Source organism: Tupaia chinensis, unplaced genomic scaffold (assembly GCF_000334495.1).
Source record: "Tupaia chinensis unplaced genomic scaffold, TupChi_1.0 Scaffold000478_3, whole genome shotgun sequence".
NCBI classification, from domain to species: Eukaryota; Metazoa; Chordata; class Mammalia; order Scandentia; family Tupaiidae; genus Tupaia; species Tupaia belangeri.
In genome coordinates this window covers 1,753,975-1,779,875 of record NW_006159990.1, presented here as the reverse complement: position 1 = coordinate 1,779,875, position 25,901 = coordinate 1,753,975, and the positions used below count along the sequence as shown (strand labels likewise).

Here is a 25,901-nt window from a genome sequence, read left to right as displayed (position 1 = left end):
CTGATAATACAGTGGAATAGTTTAACAACTGTCTACGTGCTTCTCATGATATGTTCTCTATATTGTAAGTACATGTCTGCTTTGTCAATTTAGCTTCATTATTTGAGAAATACGTTTATCAGAATTTATAGATAACTTAGATGTTTCTGAAAATTATAAGCTAAAACTCATCCAAGGAACAGAATAGTTTTCAAAGATTATCACTGATAAAGAGATCTTACATAAACAGAGGTTTAACACTCTATCAATGTGAAAGCTTAAAATAATTATCATGGTAGGATAATACACACATGATGTTTCATTATATTGTTTATAAATCTTATACTTAATATTCTGAAGATTTTACACTATTCTTTAATGTTTTAGAAAAAATAAACATTGGATATAGAAAATTTTATGCTAACATATAAAAAGCTCTTGAAATGTATTTTAAATCAAATTTTTAATATTAATTTTATTTTATTTATTATCATTTTTCAATTTGACTAGAGATACACACACAGAGGAGGGGAGAGAGAGAGGAGAAAGAGAAGGAAAGTGAGAAAGCAAGCCACCAGGTCTGGGACTTGAATCATGGTCAGTTAAATGGGAGTCCAGCACTCATGCCATCTGCTGACCTCTTAAATCTAATTTTTAATATAATTTTAAGTTCAGGTCAGATTCTTTCTATATTAATTATCTTTCATAAAATAAGTTTAACTTTGGTTATATAATAAATACCTATAGTAGTAAATCATTCATATGTATGTATAATTTCTTGAATGAGAAACATAAAAAAAGAGATATAAAGTTGTCCTGGAACAGATGTGAAATACCTACTGTCTTTGCACAGATGTGATCCTCTTAAATAAATATAATATATTTAATATTATTTGAAAATAAAGAAGAAAATGAAAACCAGAGATACCACACTTTGTTTGTGAATTAAGAAGTACTAAGCAGTATGTATGAACTCATGGCAACAGAAACGAAAGAAGGCAACTCGGTAATCAGAAGTACCCTTCCAATTTATGGAATGTTTTGTGCACCAGGAGATGCTGTTCCTAACAACACTTAAGATCGCCAGACCTACAGTGCCCATCCTAGCCTTACTCTCCATCCACTCAGCCCTTTTATGCTGGAGCTCCTGTCTAAGGATGTAGAAGCTGTCACCAGTGATTTGGAACATTGTAAACTCTGATCTTTCTCCACAGAAGGCAAAATAAATAAATAAATAAATAAATAAAGGGTGACAAGGGCTGGTGAGGCTGCAGTGAAAAAGAAATTCTCCTACGCTGTTGGGAATGGAAATAAGTGCAACCCCTGTAGAGAACAAAATGGAGGTCCCTCAAAGTCCTACAAATAGAACTACCATATGATTGAGCAATTTCACTATTGGGTATCTATCCAAAGGATAGGAACAGACTCAGTTAGAAAAACACTTGTACATCTCTGTTCATACAATGCTAGTAACAATTGCTAAATCACAGAGTCTACCCAAACGTTGAAATACAGATGAACTGATCAAAAAGGTGCGGCATATATACTGTGGAATAATACTCGGTCATAAAAGACAATGAGACTCTGACATTTGATAGAAAGTGAATGACTATGGAAGCTTTAATGTTAAGAGGAAGAAGCCAGACTATGAAAGAGAGGTGTTGTATGTCCCCACTTAACATATACTGAATGTCTGCATTCTATGAAAGTTTGGAAGGTTAAGAAGCATGGATAGCCACTGGCATCACTCATAGTGATTTCTTGCTCGGCCCTGTCTCATCCTAAGAGCCCCTGACCTCAGAGACAGATTGGGAGCATGGTGGGAAAAGGGGTGGAGGGAAAATCAAGGAGATAAATAAATTAATTAATTAATTTTAATTTTAAAAAAGTTTCAACTGTAATAGTCATTCTCTTAATTATTTATTTTCTTAGAGTTGTGCCATAGGAATCTGCTCACCAGAAAGACAGAGTGAAAGTGAGAAATCATCCCCAAAGAGGATGGCCAAACCAAAGTCCCCTCTCTTCCATTTTCCTCCTGGAATTTTGGACATGCACATACACACTCAGTGTGATTTTTTTCAAGCCACCAGTTCTAGATTCAAACAGCACCTAGCAAATAGGGAATCCAGCACTTTAACCACCATACCACCTGCTTGCCCCAGTATTCACTCTTTCAATATTTTCTGTCTGGTATATTGAAGTGACTTAGGAGATTCAGTAGCATTTTTCTAAAAATTAGCAGAAATCATAAATTGATATAAAAAAGGACACAATAATACAGGTTGCATATCTCTTATCTAAAATGCTTGAGACCAGAAGTGTTTCAGATTTTAGATTTTTTTCATATTTGGGATATTTGCATATACATAATAAATTATCTTGGGCCTGGGATTTAAGCCTAAGCAAAAAGTTCATTTATGATTTATGAACATCCTATATACATAACATAAAGGTAATTTGATACACTACTTTATTTAATTTTCTGTCTTAAAACCTTTGTGGACATACTTTGGAATCTGGGCATGTGTGGAATAAATATATAAAGGATAAAAGGGATTAGATAAGTCTCTTTGCCCTTGGGAATGTTGAATAAACTGTGTATTCATACATCTGAATTTTGACTGCAGTCTGTCACCTGAGGTCAGGTGTGGAATTTTCCATTTGTGGCATCATGTCAGCCCTCAAAAAGCTTTAGGTTTGGGAGCATTTCAGATTTTGGAATTGTGGATGAGGAATGCCCAACCCATATGTACAGAAAGATCTGTGTTTGTAATATGTGTAATTTATTTTAGTTTTTTTTGCATTACTTAACTACATATATCATACACCTAGCACATTTTACTAACATACTTTTATTTCTCTCTTCATCGATAGGTTTAGAATGTAATAACTCAAGGATCTGATAATACAGTGGAATAGTTTAACAACTGTCTACGTGCTTCTCATGATATGTTCTCTATATTGTAAGTACATGTCTGCTTTGTCAATTTAGCTTCATTATTTGAGAAATACGTTTATCAGAATTTATAGATAACTTAGATGTTTCTGAAAATTATAAGCTAAAACTCATCCAAGGAACAGAATAGTTTTCAAAGATTATCACTGATAAAGAGATCTTACATAAACAGAGGTTTAACACTCTATCAATGTGAAAGCTTAAAATAATTATCATGGTAGGATAATACACACATGATGTTTCATTATATTGTTTATAAATCTTATACTTAATATTCTGAAGATTTTACACTATTCTTTAATGTTTTAGAAAAAATAAACATTGGATATAGAAAATTTTATGCTAACATATAAAAAGCTCTTGAAATGTATTTTAAATCAAATTTTTAATATTAATTTTATTTTATTTATTATCATTTTTCAATTTGACTAGAGATACACACACAGAGGAGGGGAGAGAGAGAGGAGAAAGAGAAGGAAAGTGAGAAAGCAAGCCACCAGGTCTGGGACTTGAATCATGGTCAGTTAAATGGGAGTCCAGCACTCATGCCATCTGCTGACCTCTTAAATCTAATTTTTAATATAATTTTAAGTTCAGGTCAGATTCTTTCTATATTAATTATCTTTCATAAAATAAGTTTAACTTTGGTTATATAATAAATACCTATAGTAGTAAATCATTCATATGTATGTATAATTTCTTGAATGAGAAACATAAAAAAAGAGATATAAAGTTGTCCTGGAACAGAGATGAAATACCTACTGTCTTTGCACAGATGTGATCCTCTAAAATAAATATAATATATTTAATATTATTTGAAAATAAAGAAGAAAATGAAAACCAGAGATACCACACTTTGTTTGTGAATTAAGAAGTACTAAGCAGTATGTATGAACTCATGGCAACAGAAACGAAAGAAGGCAACTCGGTAATCAGAAGTACCCTTCCAATTTATGGAATGTTTTGTGCACCAGGAGATGCTGTTCCTAACAACACTTAAGATCGCCAGACCTACAGTGCCCATCCTAGCCTTACTCTCCATCCACTCAGCCCTTTTATGCTGGAGCTCCTGTCTAAGGATGTAGAAGCTGTCACCAGTGATTTGGAACATTGTAAACTCTGATCTTTCTCCACAGAAGGCAGAAAAATGACATGCATCTGATTTTATTTTGAGTTTTGAATGTGGAGATGGATAGATTATTGACATTCTATTTCAGAACACAGAATGCATTTTGACACAAAATATAATTGAATACACAGTATGAGGTGCTAAAGTAGTGCTATCTAATAGATATAATGTGAGGCACACATGTCATTTAAATTTTGAAAAGAAAAGTAAAAAGAAGCATTTTAAATGAGCTTTAATAATATATTTTATACAACTCAGTATATTCAAAATACAGTCTTTTTTTAGAGAGGTCTTTGCTTTAGGGCAGAAAGCAAGAAATCACCCTCTAGGAGGGATGGCCATACAACAGTTTCTTCTCTATTTTCCTCTTGGGATTTGGGCATGAATGCACACACACCTGGTATGAGTTTTAAGCCACCAGGTCTGGGACTCAAACAGCAGTCAACTGCATGGGAGTCCAGCAACATAACACCATCGACTGGTCCCTAAAATACAGTCATTTAAACATGAATAATGTAAGAAATATTAATGAGACAATTTATATCTTTTATTTCATTCTAAGTCTTTGATATCTGCTGTGTATTTACAGCATATCCAATTCAGATACTAATTTTTCAGTGGCTATTCTTGTTCTGTAATTAGATTTTATAAAATTGAAAATTGAAACAGTGAATTCATAAATCCCAATTGTTCTACCCATACTTAAAGATCTTCTACTACCTAAATCAAATATCAGTTTTTTACTTAATTAAAATTGAACATCATTTCCTCATTCACACCAACCACATTTCAAATGCTGACCAGTCACATGTGACTAGTGACTACCGTATCGTGTAACTTTGTTCCAGAGGTCTGTTGATATAATTTTATAGACCTGTTACTGAGTTTTAAAGGCTGACCTCAAAACACAGCAAAGGAGTATATAACTTTAAATTTTCGTTGAGGAAAAAATGTCAAATCCTAAACATTTGACTTCAAATGAAGATTTAAGGAGTTACGTGTTTATGAGAAATTATATATAATATGTAAAGTCTGACCTTTCAAGCTACGACACACACTGAAATTTGGAAACTGTTTTGTTTCAGTGTACCTGCTCTGTTGCAGCTTAAAGAATTGATGACCAGTCTTTTCCATCACAATGAGTGAATCAAAAGCAAAAACTAAAATAAAAATTTTAAATACTGCCAAACAAGACACTCAAAACAATGAAAATATAACTGTTAGAACTGTAAATCGATTATTTGGTAAATGATTTGTATCCACAATATATAAAGAACTCTTAGGGTCCAGCAGATGGCATAGTGGTTATGTTGCTGGACTCAAACATGGCCAACCACACTTCGAGTCCTGGATCTCATGGCTTCAAACTCATGCTGGGTGCAAGTGTGTGCCCAAGATCCTGGGAGAACACTGGAGAAAGAGTTGTGATGTGGCTATCCCCTCTTGGGTGCAGGGGGTGATTTCTCACTTTCCTTCTCACTGTCTCTCTCTTCTCTCCCTTTAGCAAGCACAAGTACCCTCAGGCATAAACCTGTGCAAAAAGAGGGAAAAAAAGGAACTTTTAAAATTTAGTAAGAAAATAAACAACTCAATTTAAAAAATGGGTAAAATATCCAAATTTCACCAAAGTGAAGTTGTATGATAGGCTAATACATACAGGAATAATAAATATATAAAATTTTGGTCAACATGATTAGTTATTAGGAAAGTTCAAATTAAAACCACAATGGGATACCAATTAAAATGGATCATTTTTCTTAGTCTGACGTTTTCCAATATGTTTACAAACATCATTCATCATTGTTTGGAAATCGTTAATTGTTGATTAGAATTAAAAATGTCATTGTCACTTCAGAAAAATATGCATCAGTTTGTTACAAGGTTAAATGTATGTTGACTACATAATCCAGCAATCTCATGCTTACCTAAGTAAATTTAAAATTTATTTTTATTCAGAAATTTATGTGTGAATATTTATAGCGACTTTATCCTTAATTGCTAGTATGTGTAAATAACAAGATGTTATCTTTGGCTGGTGAAGAGAATAAACTGTGGTATAAGATATATCTATATAGTGTAAAAAGCTCACTATAAAAAGGAAAAAAAGTGTTGATTCATTCATGCATATTGTGTATGAATCTCAACTGTATTTTTCTAAGTTAAAAAAAGGCAGACCCAAATCACTCTTGTATGGCTCCATGTATCAAGTTATAAAAAGGCAAAGTATAGAGATGGGAAACTGATCAGTGGTTGCCTGGGTTAGAGAGTCAGAAGGATTGACTATTGAAGTAATTATATGAGGATATTTTGGGGAAAATAAAACTATTCTGTATGGTACTGTCGTGCTGGACAAATTTCTGCACTAGTTAAAGCCCATGGGACTATTTAACACAAATAGTAACCTACAAAATATACAAATAAAAAAAAAAAAAAAGAAAGAAAAAAAAAACACAGGCAGGATATCCCAGGATGGAGTGGAAATGTGACACATGTATCTAACCAAATTATAAATGTAATACCTGACCTTACTGACGCAAATAGGGGGGAAAAGATTTAGCCTAAATAATTTTGGAAAGCACAGTTTTGACAGGACAAAACCTTAAAAGATTAAGGCTAACTACAAAAAGAACTGTACAGGACCAGCAGGTGGCATGGTGGTTTGGGGCACTGGTTTCCCATATGGCTGACTGAGGCTCAAGTCCCGGACCTGGCAGCTTGCTTCCTCACTTTCCCTCTCTCTCTCTCTTTCACACTCTGTCCCTCTCTGGTCAAATTAAAATAAATAAGTAAATAAAGTTATATCAAATAATTTTAAAAAATAACTGTACATGGACACCATATGTTTTCTGTTTTATTAGTAGTAGTGCTAGTATTTAGATTTTTGTTATAGAGCAAGTGTAAAAAATAACTGTACATGGACACCATATTTTTTCTGTTTTATTAGTAGTAGTACTAGTATTTAGATTTTTGTTATAGAGCAAGTGTGCTTGCTGAAGAAAGATGGAGAGAGACAGAGAAAGGGAATGTGAGAAATCATCTTCCAGGGGATGGCCATTCCACAATCCCTTCTCTATTTCACTTCTTGCAATTTTGGGCATGCACGCATATGTGCATGACATGATTTTTAAGCCATTATGTCTGGGACTCGAACACCAGTCAACCATTTGGGAGTATAGCATCTTATCAACCACACCGTCTACTGCCTCCAGCAACATATTTTACTTGAAATTATTTTCTCAAGAGAGTACAAGTTAGCAATTCTGAAACTACTTTGGACGTATACTAGGATGAAATGCCTAAGTAAATAGTTGATATTGAACACTTACAAATAAGCTAGGGAATATGGTTAAAACGAATTTTGAAGTGCTAGCTTAGTGAAATAGATATCAATATGAACTCATTTTTATTTTTATTTTTTTAAATTTATTTTATTATTTTTTTGAGAGGTTTTTGCTATAGGGCACGTGCGCTCGCCAGACAGACAGAGACAGCAACATAGCCATTACACTAACTGCTGGTCCCAATTTTTATTTTAATGTGTATGCATATACAAAAATATAGACAAATGTGCATGCATGGATATACATGAATAACATTAATTAGCTCTGTCGTCTGAAAGATCACAGAAACAGTGGCACTGAAGTAGCAAAGTGCTCATCTCATGTTCATAGTTCAGCTCCAGATTACCATTATCCACCAAAAAAAGAACCACATCTCCCAAGAAAAATGCTGATTCTGGTTTGGAGCATGAAAAAATGTGAGATGAACCTGCTGCATCAGGTAATGCAAGGAAATTGAAAAGTGACCAAAAAATTATTGGGCCCTGTCAGTGGACAGAAGAGACAACCAGAAAGCGTTCCCATTGACTAAAGCTGAAAGATCTTTAGGCACAAAATAATAATCATATTAGATCAAAACCGAATCCATAAAATGTCACAAATCCACACCGTTAGGAATAAATGATTCGGGACCAGCAGTTAGTGTAATGTCTATGTCGCTGGACTCCCACGTAGTCGACCGCGGTTCCCGTCCCGGACCCGGTGGCTTAAACTCATGCCGGGCGCGTGTGCGTGTGTGCCCAAGATCCGGAGAGGAGATTGGAGGAGAAGGGATTGTGGTGTGGCCATCCCCTCTGGGGGGTGATTTCTCGCTTTCTGTCTCTCTGTCTCTCTCTGTCCTTCTGGCGAGCGCATGCGCCCAACAAGAAAAAAACCTCTCCAAATCAATAAATAAATAAGGAATAAATGATTCAATAAATAAATGGTCAAAAGCTAAATCTTCCCTACAGAAAAATTCCAAATAATATATGTAATCACCTCGCCTGCGAATTATGTTCTTCTTAAGTGTGGGTGCAACTTAGTGACTCATTTCTACCTTTCCGTGAAGATATCTTCTCCGTGGAGAAACCGGGAGACACCACCTTAATCAAATGATCCCGGTTAAAATCTCCAATGATTTGTCACACTGTGTTGAAGCTCTACGTAGCTGGTATGATGTGATGAGGACATCTCACTTTTGTGGTATTCTTCCCATAAACCCACTGAGAAAAATAGTAGACAAAGCCAAATTTAGGGGTGTACTAAAACATGTCTCATCAAAATTCTTCAAAAGCTGCAAGGTCATTAAGAGTAAAGACTGAGAAACACAGCAGGGAAGAGAAAGAGACGGTGGGATAATGCGGTATAATGTCATGGATTTTTATCTTGAAAATAAAAAAGGGTGTTAATTAGAAAACTAGTGAAATCTGGTTAATATTATCATATTAATGTTCTTAGTTTTGGGGAATGTGCTATGGTTATGGTAACAGTGGGATAAATTGACTGAAGACGATGTAGCAACTTTCTATATGTCTTTGTAACTTTTCTGCAAACTTTCAGGTCTTATAAAATAAAGAAATTGTTTATAAATGAATTATAATAATTTTAATACCTGATCATTGTATTAGGAAAAATATGTGCATGCAGCCTGATCCTTTCTACAGCAGTATAATCAAATTTTGTCATTTTTTGTCCATTTGCTAATACGTCTTCTACAACTTTTGCTCATTTGCCATAAAAAAGTTCTTTCATGACTTAAAATTTAGTCATCGTAAGAGCTCTTTACAAATGTCTGCATTTTTTAAACACTTGATTATATTTAAACTATCCAGAAATAGGATTAAACTCAAATGCCTCTAGCCATTTGGTTCCATATTCCTTGCCAGTGCTTTGCTGCTGGTTGTGAAGGCATAACAACTTAAAAATCTTTATGATTAGTTTTTGTTTTTATTACATAAGAAACTACATGTTTAAACATCATCTACATCAACAAGGGGGTCCAAATGACTCTTAATGTATGAAATCAGGATAAGAACTTTTCTACCTTATCTAACTCAGTGATAGTATTACTTCATAAAGCTAAAGAATCTCTTGCACACATTTAAGACTTTACAATTTTCTATATGTATGCACAATATTTCAGCCTTACATTGAGCACGTGAAATAGGAAATTCAAATAGGATCATTTGGGACAGACAACGGAATGGTGATTGAGGTGGCTAGATCCCACAAGGCTGACTGCATCATTCAAGTCCCAAACCAGAGACGTGAAAAAGCACACCAGGCACATATATATATGTGCCCAAAATCCCAAGAAGAGAAATGGAGAAGAAGGGACTGTGGCATGGCCACCTCTCTGTGGGTCGCTTTCTCACTTTTCACCTCTATCTCTCTACCTTGTGAGCAAATTTGAGCTATTGGCAAAGAAAGAAAAAAAAATAGTATCCTTTTGTTTATAAACAAAAAAGTCCCACCGTTTGAATGATTTGTCTAGAGTCAGAAGCCTGTAAATTGTAGAGCATCAGTACAGAACACACCTTGCCTCGTTCTTAATCGTTGACTTTTGTATTATATCATGAAGTTTATGCTATATGAAAATATTCTTGGTAGATTATGTTCTTGTTTTCCTTAATTTTCAGAGATGATTAAGCTCTTTTCCTTAATTTAAGTAAAAGTCTTAACAAATTTTGTATCATTAAAAATGTATTATTCAGGGGGCCAGCAAGTGGCGTGGTGGTTAATGTGCTGGACTCCCACAAGACTGTTCAGAGTGTGAGTCACAGACCTGGCAGCTTGAAACTCATGCCAGGGACATATGTGTGTGTGCCCAAAATCCCAAGAGGAGAATTAAAGAGATGGGATTATGGTATAACCATCTCCCCTCACTTTCCCTTTCACTGTCTCTATCTCTTCAGTGCCTAGAGAATGTACATACCCTTCAGCAAAACCTTCAGAAAGGAAAAAAGAAAAGGTTGTTATTCACATTTAAAGTAAAAATTCTCACCTCAAATATCTGTTTCCTATTGAACGTTAAGTCCCAGGGAAGTACTACTTGAAAATAATTGTTATTCATTTATTTGCTTTATATTAGACACAAGTATGCTTTCACTTTAAGAAAATCTAATATAGAAAAACCCAAAAACAGAATATTAATACATAAAATAAGAAGTGATTTTTTTACTATGAAATTACTATTTGTTTCACAATCTCATTTATCATGTCTTTTCTTAGATGATAATCTTCCCTAGTACAGTGTTGTTAGATTGATTCATAGTATTTCAGAAAAAGATCCATTTATTTTATAGAGCAAAGCGTACCAACTCTCAGACATTGTGATCCTTTTCTTTCATACCTTCATGACTATGCCCATCTGCTTCAATTTCTCTAACAGTGATCTCATAAGCCATACACAATTTTAATACGGAAAAAATTTATAGCATACTCTCTGCTATCATTAAATCAGGCTTTCTTCCTGTTGCTTTCCAATCATAATGCAGACTTCCAGGAGAGCTTATTTTATTAGGTAATTTGCAAATACTTTATTAGGCAATTTGAAAAATTTCTTGAATATGAAAGGATTATATTATTATAAATAATAAAAGAATATACACCAATATAAAAACATGCTCCATGCCTTCAGGTAGTAATATAGCATGTATAGGAAGCAAATGTAAAATCAGTCTGACCCATCCTATATTTAAATTTCATTTGTAATCTGTTATAATACATAAATATGCTTTGAAAAGAACATCATCAAATCTACCTCTCACCTACATTTCATTTTTGTTTTTATTTTGGTTTTGTTTAAGAAGTTATTCAAGGGAGTTCTTTTTTTTATAAGAATTGCTCTTTTCTTACTAAACCTGGGCACTGTACCACCTAGCCACCTAGTGAGTAATAGGCACTTAAGCAAACAACCAAACAAAAGCCAGTGATATTGAATTTCCAAAGTATCATTGCGCACATTTTCAGTTAAGGAAACTGAGCACAGAGGTTAGGTAATTATGACTGAGGTCTAGTATCCTGGGAAGGACCATAAGTGGGAAACACTCCTGGGTCCCAGTGTCTGTGATGACCCTTCCGTATGCAGCAGAAAATGATCCTTGGTGTCTCAAATCTGCCCCTCCTTAAAGGATAAGGAGCTGGACTATAGATGGGCATATGAATGCATGAGTGATTGATAGAGGATGAATGAAGGAAAAATAGACAACTTGTTCTTGCATTTTACCCCCCCCCAAGACCTTCCCTATCATGATCAATGTTTGATCAGACATAGGAAAATAATTTTAAAGGAATTGAGGAACATAGTGACACAGAATTTCATGGAACTTGAATAATTTTGTAGATAATTAAGGATGCAATAATTTTATCCTCTGTACTCAGAAGAACATACTGTTTTACTTTGCTTGCCCCCAAAAATGAAGTCGGTTCACTTTTATCCTGATAGTAGGGTCAAATTAATGCCTCTGGGAAATTACCTTTATTTATTTTAATTTTTTTTGGAGAGGTTTTTGCTATAGGGCACGTGTGCTCGCCAGAGAGAGACAGACAGACAGAAAGCGAGAAATCATCCCCCAGGGGGGATGGCCATGCCGCAATCCCTTCTCCTCCATTCTCCTCTCAGGATCTTGGGCATGCACGCACACACACCCGGCGTGAGTTTTAAGCCACCGAGTCCAGGACTCGAACCACAGTCAACTACATGGGAGTCCAGCAACATAGCCATTATGCTAACTACTGGTCCTGGGAAATTACCTTTAATAGCAACTATATTCTTTTTCTATTCCTTTTTTATGATATATTCCTTTCTGAATATGCAGATATAAGTAGCTATGTTTATGCTTCAAATTATATGCTCTAAGGAAATAATTAATCAACAAATATATCCTGCAAACCTGAATGTATTATTTTCAAATTGGATTTAAATTTTTATTTTTAGAGACTGTGATTTCCCTGTAGCTACATTATAAAGAAAGAAAACACTTCATGGTGAACCAGCTCCCACCCCCATATACACACCCCAACTATGAAAAACACTATGGAGGATTATTTATGTGAGTAAATACTTAGAATAAGTAGAGGCAGATAAAAATATTCTAACCCTTTATTTAAAATCATGCATATTAACCCTGTGGGTCTTCTAGTTATTCTTATAAAATACATTATTATCCTATAGATTTTCAAATATAAATTTTAACTATTTCAACTGTGTTTTAGAATCCTTTTAATTTCATCTTTTCTTATTAAAAAATTATCTTTGGGCCATCTTTTGGCATGGCGGTTAATATGACTGGATTTCACATGGCCGACTACACAGTTCAAGTGCTGGACCCAGCAGCTTAAAAAACACGTGGGGTACTTGTGCATGCCTGCTCAAAATCCCAAGAGGAGAATGGACGGGACAGGACTGTGACATGGCCATCCCACAAGAGGGTGTTTTCCCATGTTCCCTCTCTCTTGCTCTCTTTTTCTCTGGTGGGTGGGTCTGTGCACCCTGTAGAAATTTTTTTTTTTTAAATCTTCCCTTTCTCTTTTTATTTCTCACTATTTCTTTTTAATTCATATTACTTTTGTACTCTAAATATAATATGATGCCAATTTAAAATTTGCAACTTTAAATTGTCATTTAAATCCCTAAAAAATGAATACAGTGATTTTTCTGTTTTATGTTTGGAATATTTTAATTTATCTCAAAGTAAATCTCTGTATTGCTAAGGAATGAAATCTAGCACATGCTCCCTCTAGGTAGAAAATGGAAAACTGAGGACTAGCAGTTGAATGGCTATGTCACTGGACTCCATGTAGTCAACCACAGTTCGAGTCCCAGACTTAGTGGCTTAAACTCACGCCAGGTGCGTGTGTGTGCATGCCCAAGATCCTGAGAGGAGAATGGAGGAGAAGGAATTGTGATGTGGTCATCCCCCCGGGGGATGATTTCTTGCTTTCTATCTCTCTGTTTCTCTCTGCCTTTCTGGCGAGCACATGTGCCCTACCTATAGCAAAAACCTATCCAAAAAATAAATAAATAACTAAGAAAAAGAAAATGGAGAACTAACTTAAGTGATGAAGTGAGGAGAGCTTAACAGTAGGTATTCAAGAAGAGAATTTTAGAAAGTGTTGATCTGTGTTTAATATTAATGTGTGTATTTTGCTGTGATATAATACTTCTCCATATAAAATGACATAAAACTTGCTAACCTTACATATCCTTTGTGTGAAAACATCAGAGGAAATTAAAAAGACTGAGTTCCACAACCAGGTCAAAGCTATCAGTGAGGGGACCATTTAGAATAGATAAGACAGGAGCGGAATTTGCAAATCTCCACTGTAGGAGTTCAAAGTCCTAAAAAACTGGGAGTTTAAGGGCCAGATACTGATAGTGGTAAAACACAGTGCTTTGTGAGGCAATCTCACATGAGAAGGCTCCCAGCTCAAGTCCAGAAACCTTTTTCTCTCTCTCATTCTCAGTCATGAAAAAAAAAAAAAAAGTAAAATTGTTGTGAGGATTAAATGCAAAAAATAAAGATTATATAGAGTATCTATTTGGGTAAACTTCTAGAAATTAAATGATTAAAGCAATGGTTGGGACTATGTATATTTTTCCCAAGACCATTTTCTAAGTTGTTATCTTCTGGAATATTTAGTTGCCAAAAGGATGGAAATTGGACTTCAATATCTTTTTTTTTTTCTTTTTTAATTGCCAGAACACACATGTGTTTAGAGAGAGCGAGCAATATCCAATGAGATCTGGTCTCACTGCAATCCCTTTTCTTCCATTTCTCTATCCTGTCAGGATTATGGGGCATGCCCACATATGCACTTTTGTGTCTGTTAAATGTATCCAGTTTTAAAACCATTTCTGGTGACTATTTACTACCACAGCTACAGAAAAACTAATCACTTACTGGAAACATGGGTACTTGAGGTTACCTTAAGAGAAAAAAACAATTTCATGGGGAAAACGATGAAGAAGCCAAGAAGGATTCTTTGTGAAGAAGACTAGGAAAAAACTAGAAGTTTGATTTTAAAACACTCTTCTTCTGACTGGAAAATTCTATATCCATATCAAACAGTAGAATAAATGTGGAAAATTACTGCCCATTGAAAAGAGGAGTAGAACTAAAGTGAAAGGTTCGCACATTTTCTCTAAATTAATAAAGTTGTCAGTGAAAACTTTATTTCCTACTTCACTATCAAGAAATCACAAAATTGTACATTTTTGTTGGATCATAAATGTCATCTTCATATTAAACTTTTTCATTCATAGAGCTGCTTTTCTCTAAATTTGTAATTTTGTAGAGTATTGCTTCACCTTTGGCTTGTTTGCATCCTTCCCGCTCTGTAAAATAAATCATGCTGTTATTTGCTTGTATTCTACTCTAGAATGGCTTTTAATATCCTCCCAAAATGTTGACCTTGGTCAGTTTCAAAGTCCTTTTGTGGATCTCATTCTATTTTGTTCTTCTCCATAGTCAACAATTTTAAGTACCTACTCTTTTGTTTTTCAATGACATTCAGTTTCTGAAATATTACTTCCCCTTGTTCTACTTTTTACCATGCAAAAAATAGCTCTCTCTCTTCTTTTGACTAAAACTTCCAAAAATATCTACTGTTTTTCTTTCTTTTTGAGAAGTATGTTAGTAAGGTAAATTAAGGTTAACTTGTTGCAGATAATACTTACATCTTCCATCTGTCACTCTTTTATAACTCATTCCAGCACCATCAATAGATGACTCATTTTAGCCTGATCTTATTAAAAAAACTTGGATTCTAGGATCAGATACAATAACAAGTGACTCTAATTAGTTCTTTCACTGGCTGATATAAACTTCTATAGATAATTTAAGCACTATAAATCTCATCTTCTTTATCTGTAAAATAGCAATTTTAGTACACAGGATGGACATGATAATGTAAGGAAATTATATTTAAAAAAAAAAAACAACACACTTTTTCTACCCAAAAGAAACTACATGAATAATAAATCTCACTTGTGCTTATTTCTTATCTATTACCATATTGACCTTTTCTCCAAACTGCATAACAAAAAGACCCATGAGACTCAATGTCAAAGGCTCAATGTCTTTGTCACCTTATTAGACAAGTAAGTTTATTTAATGTAGCTCATTTAAGAATAATAATTATTCCTTGTATACCTGCATCTTATTGTGAGAATGACAATTTAAAGGCACTTTATAGTATTCCTTGTCTATCTTAATCTTATTGTGAGAATAAGAATTTAAAAATGATTACTAAAGTACCTAGTAATCATTATAATAGCAATAACAGCATTTTTTAAACTTAACACCACCTATACAAGATAATGTCTGTGCTAGAACTTAATATATGTGAATTCAGTCTTTTATTTATTTATTTTTTTTATTGCCTGAGGGCACATGTGCTCTCCAGAGACAGAGAGAAAATCATCCATCCCCTTATGGGGTATGGTCATACATGTCACAATTTTTTGTCCTCCATTTCTCCATCACGTCAGTATTTTTGGCATGCGTTCACGTGCTCCAAACATGTTTCCCAAGTCACTGAGGCCAGGATTTGAAGCATGGTTGGCCATGCAAGATCTGGTTCCTTATGCACAGAGCATTGTATATTCTCAGTGTACATAGGCTTGTAAATTCAAACTACACTTTAATTCATGGCATTTACTATTGCAAACCTACTTATTAAACCACTGCACTACTGAGACATCCCAAAGCTCAGTCATTACTATTCCTACCAGGGAATTAATATTTATGTGAAGGAATTTCAGCTCAAAAGAATGAAATAGTGGGCTTAGGATGCCTAACTAGGGGAGTGGATCTATTGTAGAATTGAGATCCTCTAGATTTTCACCTCTACCCCAGAGCTCTGTGCAAGTGCTAATAATCACTGCTGCATTCAGTCAGCTTCTTTTCATTAAAAATGATCCTTGGCTTGGGGCCAGCCAGGTGGCATGGTAGTTAAGGTGCTGGATCCCACATGGGTGACTACACCTTTGGGTCCCCAGACCCTGCAGCTTGAAAAAAACACCAGGTGCATGTGTGTGCCCCAAATCCTGAGGGGACAAAGGAGAAGAGATTGCATAGTGGTCATCCCCCTGGGGTGATTTCTCTCTCTCTCTCCTCTCTCTCTCTCTCTTTCTCCAGTGAGCACACATGTCCTATGGAAAAAAAAAAAAGCAAAAAAACGATCCTTGGCCATTACTTATTCCATCTTCCATCACTGACCAGCTCCTTTTTAAAGGTTCCTGTTAACTCTCCTAAAGGTGTTTCAGAACTAGGTCCTTCTGTCGTTTACTGGAGGTTATAGCTGCTTTGCTTCCTATATCATTAGTTCACACTTCTATTTTATAATTTCACTGTCAGGTTCTCTACTTAAATACTACAAGAAACTTTCAAAAAAAGAAAATAATAATTTTAAACTTTTTGGGTAAGTGAAGATTGACCTCAGCTCATTTTCCCTCCCACTCTGCTATAGTCAGGGCTGACAGGACTCTCTCCCCTTCTCCTGACAGTGCGTGAACCTGCATGTCTCTTCCTCAGCATAGGTTAAAACTACTCCACAGCCTTGGATGTTATTCTTTGCTTCTCCAGTATTCTAGTATTCTGAGACTTTAAATATGCCCAGCCAAGCATAAAGATATTTACATTCATACTACCTTTATGCCATTCTGTGGATCCATGATATATTGCAAATTATCAATTACAAGCAATGCATTGTCAGGCTTCAGTGCATTTCTAGGCAGAAGGTTCTCTCCCTGTGCTTGCCTCTCAGAGATCAAGTATGGTCTTCTGCATGTACATAGGCTTGTAAATTCAAACTATCACTTTAATTCATGTCATTTACTATTACAAACCTACTTATTTCACCAAAAGAAGTTCCATGGAGGTAGAGGTAATGTCGTCTCCACGGTTGTTTAACTTTCCAGTAAGGATTACAGCATGGCTAGGCAGTGAATAAGAAATATGAATTGATGATTAAAACGGAAATGAACAACTGTCTGAAATAATATTATATGATTGAGCATAGAATTTATATCTAAGGGTCAAGGCTTATTAACCTAAATTATAATTCATGAAAGACTATTTTGATGAACAGTTTCAAATGATTAATTAGCTGGAGGAATAATTTCTCTCACTAGAAACTTTTCTTTAAATAACTGCGAAGACCTTCTTAAGCCAAATTTAAAACCACTACATCTTTAAAAGTAAGAGCCACATAATTATAAAATTTCAAGATAACAACAAATACTATAAACAAAATTAAAGGCTTCCTTTTTAATGCAAAATCTAGAAGATAGTTGTAAAAACAAGTAATACAAAAGCTTGATTTTGTAGAATGTCTATAAATTAATTACAAAAGTCAACACAATTAAGAAAGATATATTAAGCATCAATTTATCTTTCACAGAATAAAAAAATCCACAAATAAAAGAAATAAGGTCTAATCCTACTAATTAATAATTATACAAATGCAGTTTTTGTGTCTTAATGGGATTTTTTTCATTGTTAAAATTTTAAATGGTTCATAACACCTGTCATCATAGGTTGGTGGAAATATTTTTCTGAGTAGAAATGAGATGAGTCCATTTGGATTCCATCAAAAGTACTTACAAAACTTTTATGAAATATACTTTGACTCAGTAATTCTACTTGTATTTTTTCATTTTAAAATAATATTAACATCTATACACCATTAAAAAAAGCTGGCACAAAAGTGTTTACTGCAAATTTAAAAAGGCCAAGTATTAAAAAAAGCAAAATATCAATCAACAGGGGAAGAGTGAAATATATAATGGTATTTTTTTTCAATTAATACTAAGCAACCATTGAAAATTATTTGGCGAATATATAAAGATAAATAAAAGTATCAAATCAAGTTAGTTAGAATAAGATGAATCAGAGTCTAATTATCTAAATAAAGCATATGTATACATGGATATGTATCTGTATATACACAGATATAAGTATATATTTATATGTATACATATAATTTGTATACAATTATTTTTTAAATCCTAAAAGCTATATGCCAAACTGAGGTGAAGTTAATTATCTCTTGGGAAGGGGAATGGCTTTTAAGAATGAAAGAATTAAATTGGTTATGTTTATTCCATAAACTTATGAATTGTGTAATTTTTTTTAACAAAAGGATATATTCTTATATTACTTGTATACTTTCTTTAAGTCGGGCAAATATAGATATTATATTAATGTCTTCAGAGAAACTGGCAAATTATCAATTAATTAATAATAATATTTTCAAGAGTTGATATTTTTTGAACATTTCTCTTTATTAGACAAATAAGCCTTGGATTTTAAGGGTTTTTTTTTTAAACTTTAATTTTTTACTATACTTGTAGGACTTTGCTGTGGCTAATCAAGTATTTTAAGTAAGTTAGGCATCAACTGGAAAAAATAATCAGGACCTTATCAATAGCAGCAAACTGTGGGGTGGGAGAGGTGATACAATCTCGACATAGCTTTTCTAAGTTCAATTTTTTATCTTTGTGATTGACAATAATTTTTATTTGACAAAAAAGAGAAATTAATATTGACTTTCTCTCCCATGAGAGATATTCTTTTGGTGCAATTTTATAAATATTGCAAGAGACTTAACCTATATCCATGTGGTTACAGCCCTTGCATTAAGTAAGATGGATGAAAAATGAAACCTGGTGTGAATGCTAATGTCTCATTAATTACCCTATTAAGTATATTCCTTCCCCACCATCCATCTTGAATGTCTCAGTAACGTACCAACTGGGCTTCCATGGACTGCTTGAAAAATTAATAGTCCACTATCCTTTTGTAAAAATATCTCTCAAAAACCACACAGATGGAGATCTCGTAATTCTTGGATATAAAAGAAATGCTGTAGTTTCACTGGAAAAAACTTTCAGAAGTTTTCTTACTACAATCATGAATTTGCAGACTACGTTTCCATACTCTTTTTTAAAGCATTAAAAACTGTTTCCCGTAAGGGCAATATACTAAAATGCTTTTCTTCTACACAATTTTAATTGAACCATATTACATTTTTGAACTTAGTGTGAAAATAGAAAAAGTTTTCAGAAACTTTCTAATTTACTCTAAAATTGTCTTATGTAATATCACAGGAAATCCTTGCAATTTTGCTTTTTTTTCCCCCTCACTGTGATAATCCAATTTTGTTCTTCACTACTCTGCAGCCTTTCTACACTTGCTATTTGAGAATTTCTTAAAAAAAAAAAACCCTTAGGTTTCTATTTATTTATTTATTTTTAACATAGGGCGTTTGTGCTTATTGAAGAGAGACAGAGAGACATAAAGTGAGAAATCATCCCCCTGGTGGGTGACCACACCATAATCCCTTCACATCCATTCTCCTCCCAGGATTTTGAGCACACATGCACATGTGCCCTGCATAATTTTCAAGCCTCCAGGTCCAGGGCTCATACCATAGTTAGCCACATGGGATTTCAGCTACTTTAACCACCACACCATCTCTGGCCCCAGAATTTCTTCAAAATTTAACTCTTTTCCCTAGACTCTTAAGAAATCAATATAACCTGGTGGTTATCTCTCTTTATAAAACTGGGTTAATAATGTTACAAACCTTGTTGAGTTGATTTGAGAATTATAAAATGGTGTATATTAGCATGAGGCCAAGTACTTAGCTTTTATGAACCACTTAATATGTATAAGTTGCTAGCATTATTTTTTCTTCCAGAAAACCCTGGTTCCAATTTATTATAAAATATAATCATAAATGGCTATACTTTGTTTCTTTTTTTTAAATTTAAACCTTATCCCAACCACCTGTAGAAATAAAAGATGAAGCAAAAATCAATATATCATGAAGGACTATTTCTAAATATTCAGCTATGTGATATTGTACAAATAACACTTGAAACAGTAGTTTAATTTTCTTTCTTTTTAACTTCTTTTTTTCTTTTTCTCTTTCAATATTTACATTTCAAGTAATTGCTGACACTAACCAGTAAAGTGAAGTCTGCAAGGGGAGATGTCACTTTTCCCTAAATACACACACACACACACACACACACACACACACACGCCTTTATTTCAAATCATTATTGAGTTAAATCACATTTATTTAACCAAAATGGGGAATTCAGATATTCACTCCAAATCTCTGCCTCTGAAAATAAGTTCTATAAGGCAGCTTATTCTTATGCTATTGCATCTAGACTTTCAGGGGAGATACATTATTATTCCGTAACCTCAGTTTGCTTTAGAGCATCCCAGCTTCCACACATTCATTTGATGATTTCTCTGAGTGTCACTCCCACAAATCCCCCAAAGGAATCAAGAGGGAGAAAATATTTCCTTTTACTTTGCAATATTACAAAAAGTAAAAGAAGTCATCTTTCTCCTTCACCCTACTAAAGAGAAAATGTCTTGCCAGTTCCCAAACAAGTTACCAGGATCTTTGATATGGAGGAATTACAATAGAAAAGGGGAAGTGATCGGAAATGTACTAATTTCCTACAATGTGCCATAAACTGCAAGATTGTTTTTTACTATCACCTTAGCCCTATGAAAAGGGACTCCATTTTTCCAAATTTCATGTGAAGGAGTCTCTGAGAAGGTAGAGATTTGTCCATGCCCCAACATGAAATGCTGCAGGAGCAAATAGTGCCACTTAGCATTTTTACTCCCGCCCTGCCTCCCTATAAAACACCCACATTTCCCATGATGCATTGTGTTTTTACACCCTAATGCTATATTTGATATTGGAACAATATAGAAGCCTTCTGGTTTTAATGTTATTGTGTTACATATTTTTCTATAAATGCTAATAATTTATTTGGGATAGGGATCTTTTCATCTTCACAAAACAGTTTTTAAAATACTCTTCTCGGCAACTGAGAGAAAAACAAAGGTTCAAGAACTTATATTATCTGCTGTGTCTGTTCTAACGAGCATTTACAATCTGCTTCTGAAAATGAACAGTTCTTCTTCCCCAAATGTAATGCATCCTTCTCTGACTTTAGTGTAGGCTACAGTCTAGTTATTGTGTGTAAGTGGGCATTCCACCCCAGAATGAAACTTTACCTTCTCTGAGTTTCCTATGGTATTTATTTTTAAGACTGTATGATTTTTCTGACCGATGGAGAGAAATGGTTTTACTTTGATTAATGTTTTACAAAAGAGTACTAATAGTTACAAGAAATAAAAGTGATTTTTCAGAGATGCTTGTTTTTTTTGGAGAGGTTTTGTTTTTTGTTTTTTGGTTTTTTTTGCTATAGGGCATGTGAGCTTGCCAGACAGACAGACAGACAGAAAGCGAGAATCACCCCCCGGGGGAATGGCCATGCCTCCTCTGTTCTCCTCTCAGGATCTTGGGCATGCACGCCACGTGCCCGGCCTGAGTTTTAAGCCACCGCGTCCGGGATGCGAACCGTGGTCGGCTACCTGGGAATCTACTGACATAGCCATTACGCTAACTGCTGGTCCCTAAGAAATAAAAGTGATTTTTAAAGTGACTGTAGAAAGATATATTTAACTTCTATTTTTATTGTATTTATTTATTTATTTACTTATTTTACTGACTCTTAAATAGAAAGCCCACAAAACAGGTCGTTGACCATTTTACTGACTCCTAAATAGAAAGCCCACAAAACAGGTCGTTGACAAAATCATCAGACACGTGAGTTTGGGAGTGAGTTAAAAGAATAGACCCCTGGCCTAAGGGACACTGAGGCAGAGCCCCCTCTCCCCCACCCCAGATCCAGCTTCGCCTGCCCAAACCCTAGCGACCCCTTCTCTCTGTCAGCAAAGACTGCCCTCAGCTCTTCAGTAGAGCCCATTCCATCTCCAGACCTCTGGCCTAAGGGACACTGAGGCAGACCCCCCCCCACCCCCCCCGGCCCCCCTCCACCATCCCAGCTCCAACTTTGGCTACCCCAACCGCAGTGATCCTCACTCTGTCAGCAAGGAAAGACTGCTCCTCAGACTCCTAATAGAAGATTCCTCCTGTGCAGACCACATTGCAAAACACAGCTGAAGAGAGACTTCGGGACACATCAGTCCAGAGTAAAAGGGAAGCACTTTTGTCTCAGTCAAAGAAATATTCTCCAAAAAAGTATCCAAAAGTGAATACTTTTCCCATGGCTAGAAGTAGAAGAGCCTCAGTTCTGAATAAGCCAGGAAATATATTTCCATCAAAAGAACACAATAACTCCCTTCCATTTCTTGATAAAACAGAAGATGTTACCATTATGTCAGAGAAAGAATTTAGAACATTCAAAGTGACAAAATTCTCTGAGTTGGAACAGAAAAGAGATGATGAGCTATAGGAGATTAGGAAGTCCTTCCATGATAAGAAAGAAGAAGTGGACATTCTAAGAAAGAATCAGATGGAACTCTTAGAGATGAAGTCTGTAATACAGTAAATCAAAAACTCTCTTGAAAGTATTAAAAGTCGGTTAGACCATTCTGAAGATCAAATTTCTGATGTAGAAGATAAAACCTCTGACCTAGGAAAACCACCAAAAAGATAGAGAAAATAACAACAACAAAAAAAACCATAAGTATAATATATGAGAAATATTAGACTCCATTAAACGTCCAAACATCTGAATAATTGGTATCCCAGAAGGTGAAGAAACTAATAAGGGTATGGAAAATCTATTCCATGAAATCCTTGTAAGAAAACTTCCCAAGTCTACAGAAGCACTCACACATCCAGACCCAAGAAATACAAAGGACTCCAAATAGAATCAACACAAGAAGATCTTCCCCAAGGCACATCTTAGGCAGACTTGCCTTGCCCACAGATAAAAGAAAAGATATGAAAATTGGCAAGAGAGAAACAAGAAGTGACTTACAAAGGTCTTCCCATCAGGTTATCTCTGGACTTTTCAACAGAAACATTGCAAGCAAAGAAAGAATGAGAAGACCTATTGAAAGTGTTAAGAGAGAAACTGTTTCAACCAAGATTATCAAGCAAGATTATCCTTTATATGGAAAAAAAGATTTAAATCTTCTCAGACAAAACCTGAAAGAACTTGCCAATACCAGACCAGCTCTTCAAGAATCTCTGAAGAGAGTCCTGGTTCAGGAAAACTAAGAATTCACAGTTAGAAAAAAGAGAATGAAAGACAACCAAGACAATGGTCAACTTAAAGGTAAGGACAAGTCCAGAAATATCATAATAACATTGAATGTTAATGGACTAAATTCTCTTATCAAGAGACATAGACCGACTGAATGGAAAAAAAAAAAAAAGAAACCCTCTATCTGTTGCCTACAAGAAATGCATCTCATGGATAAAGACATACATAGACTAAAAGTGAAGGGTTGGAAAAAGGTATTTCATAAGTTATATGTAATCCAATGTAATATAAAGAAGATTATGATGATAAAAAAAAGAAAAGAAAAAAGGTATTTCATACAAATAGGAATCAACAAAAGAGCTGGAGTAGTGATGTTAATTTCTGACAAGATAGGCTTTAAGACAAAAACTGTTTGAAGAGACAAAGAAGGGCAGTATAATGCAGTAAAAGGGTTAATCCATCAAGATATAGTACTAATAAATATGCACCTAACACAGGAGCACCCAAATGTGTAAACGAAAGACTGTTAGATCTAAAAGAAGAGATAGACTGCAACACACTAATTGTTGGAGACCTCAAAACACCCCACTATCTCCTCTAGACAGATCATCTAGACAAAAAAATATGTAAATAGGTAAAGGATCGAAATGATACCATGTACCAAATGAATTTAACAGACATCTGTAGAACTTTCCACCTGAAAACCACTAGATGTACTTTTTTCTCCCCCCTACATGGAACCTTTTCAAAGATAGACCACATGGTAGGGCACAAAGCAAGCCTCTACAAATTTAAAGGCATAGAAACTATATCCAGCATCTTCTCCAACCATGATGGAATTAAATTTGATTTTAATTTCAAGAGAAATCCTCAAAAATATACAAACATATGGAAACTAAATGCCTATTCCTGAATAACTATGCAACTATTGAAGAAATTAGACTGAAATAAAAAGATTAATGGAAACAATGACAATGAGGACATGAGTTTTTATAATCTTTGGAACACTGCAAAAGCAGTCATAAGAGGGAAGTTCACAGCAATTAGTGCACATAAGAAGAAGATGGAAAGAAGGCAAATGGATCAATTAACATTGTGCCTCAGAGAATTGGAAAAGCAACAGCAAAAAAAAAAAAAAAATCTAAAAACTCCAGGAGAAAAGAAATAATAAAAATTCGAGCAGAAATAAATGAAATAGAAAATAAGCGAACTATACAGAAAATAAATGAAAGCAAAAGACAGTTCTTGAAAAGATAAACAAAACTGACACACCATTAGTCAGACTAATTAAGAAGAAGAGAGAAAGGAACCAGATAAGTCAAATTTGCAACAAAACAGGCAACATTACAACAGAAGTAGCAAAAATATAAAACATCATTACATCATTAGAATATACTATGAGCGACTCTATGCCAAACAAAGGAGAAAACCTGGATGAGATGGACAAATTCCTGGACACTATAATCTACCAAGATTGACTCAGGAAGACATAGAAAAACCTGAATAGACCTATAACAAGCAATGTGATTGAATAATTAATAAATAACCTCCCAACAAAGAAAAGTCCAGGCCCTGATGGCTTCACTGCAGAATTTTACAAAATTATTAAGGAAGAGATAACTCCCATTCAACTCACACTGTTTCTAGAGATTTGAAAGTAAGGAACCCTTCCAAATTCATTCCATAACCCTCATTCCCAAAACAGATAAGGATATGACAAAAGATGGAAAACTACAGACCTATACCCCTGATGAATATAGATGCAGAAATTCTCAACAAGGTACACACTAGCCATATTCACACGACCAGGTAGGCTTTATTACAGGTATATAAGGGTGTTTCAACATATGCAAAGCCATAAATGTAATATATCATATTAAAAGAAAGAAAGGTAAAAAATACCATATGATCATTTCAATTGATGTGGGAAAAGCATTCAATGAAATACAATATGCGTTTATGTTCAAGACTCTCAGTAAAACTGGCACAGAAGAACCTTTTTTTCAGCATAATAAAAGCCATTTATGGAAAACCTACAGCTAACATACTGAATGGTGAAATGCTTAAAGCTTTTCCACTAAAAACTGGTACAAGACAAGGCTGCCCACTTTCTCCGCTCCTATGCAATATAGTACTGGAAGTTCTAGCCTATGTGATTAGACAAGAGAAGGAAATAAAAGGCATTCCAATAGAAAAAGAAGAGCTGAAATTATCTGTTTGCAGATGACATGACTGTACACATAGAGAACTCTGTAGTATCCACAAAAAAACTTCTCAAAATAATAAATGCATACAGTAAAGTGACAGTATACAAAATTAACTTAACAAAAATCTATAGCATTTCTATATACAAACAACAAGCAGACAAAGACAGAACTGAACAGAGTATTTCCATTCACCATAGCTACAAGAAGCATAAGATACTTAGAAGTAAAACTAACCAAGGAAGTCAAAGACCTC

At 34.6% G+C, this 25,901-nt stretch overlaps 1 protein-coding gene across 1 annotated transcript in view; it reads left to right on the top strand.

Annotated features, from left to right (window-relative positions):
- The first annotated feature begins 2,889 nt into the window (after positions 1-2,889).
- FUT9 (fucosyltransferase 9) overlaps positions 2,890-25,901 on the top strand; it is a 104,004-nt gene continuing 80,992 nt past the window's right edge. The window contains exon 1 of the mRNA XM_006156106.1: positions 2,890-2,942. The gene's annotated coding sequence lies outside the window, so the exon portion shown is untranslated. The remainder of the gene's footprint in view (positions 2,943-25,901) is intronic.